A 2549-nucleotide genomic window follows, 5' to 3' on the forward strand; every position below is an offset into this window, starting at 1 on the left:
TTATAAATTGCTAAACTGTTTTCCCACGTGGCTGCACCATTTTGTATTCCCACCAGCAATGAGGGAGGTTCCAGTTTCTCCATATTTTCTCCAACATTTGGTATTTTTAATGTTTTTCATGACAGCCATTCTAGTTGCCATTCTATGTGACCAAAAGGGAGGTGTCCATAATATTTCAAATACAAATTACATGTTTCAAAATAATATGTATGATATAATCATAGATACAAATGGAATGGAAAGTCTATATCCTAAGCTATTAGGAGACATTTTTAAATGGGTTTGAGAGATTCTGAGTTTTTTCTAAGCTATTTGGATTGTGAAGGGTCACACACATATAGAAAAGCACACAAGTGTGCAGCTCAATGAATGATGATGGGGTGAACACCCATGGAGCCACCATTGCATTTCAGACACACAGTGTTCCCACTTCCTTGCTTGCTCTCATCGTTTTATCATCTCAGCATGCATCCCCACACACCTTACCTCTATTTTGCCTGTTTTTCAAAATGGGGATCATATGGTCAATGCTTTTGTGTGACTGGTTTCTTTCACGCAATGTTGTGTCCATTTATGACACTCAGATTATAATTTTTTTTTTTTTTTTTTGAGACGGAGTCTCGCTGTGTCACCCAGGCTGGAGTGCAGTGGCGCGATCTCGGCTCACTGCAAGCTCTGCCTCCCAGGTTCACGCCATTCTCCCGCCTCAGCCTCCCAGTAGCTGGGACTACAGGCGCCCGCCACCTCGCCCGGCTAGTTTTTTGTATTTTTAGTAGAGACGGGGTTTCACCGTGTTAACCAGGATGGTCTCGATCTCCTGACCTCGTGATCCACCCGCCTCGGCCTCCCAAAGTGCTGGGATTACAGGCTTGAGCCACCGCGCCCGGCCAGATTATAATTTTTTAATGGTGCCTGGCTGTTCAGTATTTTCAAATATTTCTGCAATAAGCGTGATTATTTAAAATAAGAAAACAATAAAAAATATTTCATGAAACAGTTGTCTCGGGAAACTTGCCTGAGCCCAGGAGTTTGAGACCAGTCTGGACAACATCGCAAGACCCTGTCTCCAGTAAAAAAATTGTCAAGCAATGGAAGATTGATTAATTTGAGTACATAAATACACTTTACTACCTAGTATATGTTAAAGTGAAGCCATTCATTTATTATAATACTTTGCAGATAGTAGAAAAAGATTTAGTAACATGGGAAAATGTCCATGGTGCATTGAATCTAAAATGCAGGTAACAAACTCGTTAGTATATATAGTAGTATAATCTTATTTTTGCCTATCATAAAATATGCTGGGAAGATAAAACGAGATGCATCTAAAGATTAGGATTACTGATTTTTCTTTTCATGTCTTAAAGTATATTACTTATACTTTTTTACCATTTTTTAATTGGAAAAAAATGGTAAGCATAGAGAGATACAAACATAAAAGTGTATTAATTAATTATTATCAAGAATAAGGCCAGGCATGGTGGCTCACGCCTGTAATCCCAGCACTTTGGGAGGCCAAATAGGGCAGATCTCTTGAGGTCAGGAGTTTGAGCCCAGCTTGGCCAACATGGTAAAACCCCGTCTCTGCTAAAAATACAAAAATTAGCCAGGCGTGGTGGTGCACGCCTGTAGTCCCAGCTACTTGGGAGGCTGAGGCAGGAGAATCACTTGAACTCAGGAATCGCAGGCTGCAGTGAGCAGAGATAGCACCACTACACTCCAGCCTGGGCAACAGAGCGAGACTCTGTCTCAAAAAAAAAAATTATTATCAAGAGTAATAAAAACATGGGTGTCTCCTGACCCAATCTCCCACTTCTTGGAATTAATTCTAGTGGACAAATCAGAGAAGTGGGATCAAAGTGTCTGGGCACTGATGCTCACCAGGGGTGTTGTTGACACTAGGAATAAGAGAAATCTGGAGACAAATAATATGTGAAGCAATACGGATGCTTAAGTACATTTCATAATTCCAGGTGATATAGCATATTATTCAACCGTTTACAATGAAGTCTTCAAAAGCATTTTAATGACAGGAAATTGTCACTGTTTGCTAAGTGGGAAAAGGATGCAAAAGAATGTATAAATATACATGTTGTTTTACACATATATATGTGTGTGTGTGTTTGTGTGTCTCTTTGTGTGTTTGTATGTGTGTATTTGTGTGTGTCTCCTTGTGTGTTTGTGTCTCCTTGTGTGTGTGTTTGTGTGTGTGTGTGTGTGTAGTTGTATGCCGCCAGTTTTGTTTTTAAAAGACACCCACATGTGGCCGGGCACGGTGGCTCACGCCTGTAATCCCAGCACTTTGGGAGGCCGAGGTGGGTGGATCATGACGTCAGGAGATCAAGACCGTCCTGGCTAACATGGTGAAACCCCGTCTCTACTAAAAAAAATACAAAAAATAGCCGGGCGTGGCGGTTGACGCCTGTAGTTCCAGCTACTCGGGAGGCTGAGGCAGGAGAATGGTGTGAACCTGGGAGGCAGAGCTTGCAGTGAGCCGAGATCTCACCACTGCACTCCAGCCTGGGCAACATGGTGAAATGCCGTCTCCA

This window comes from Colobus angolensis, unplaced genomic scaffold, assembly GCF_000951035.1.
Source record: "Colobus angolensis palliatus isolate OR3802 unplaced genomic scaffold, Cang.pa_1.0 Scaffold310, whole genome shotgun sequence".
Lineage (NCBI taxonomy): Eukaryota > Metazoa > Chordata > Mammalia > Primates > Cercopithecidae > Colobus > Colobus angolensis.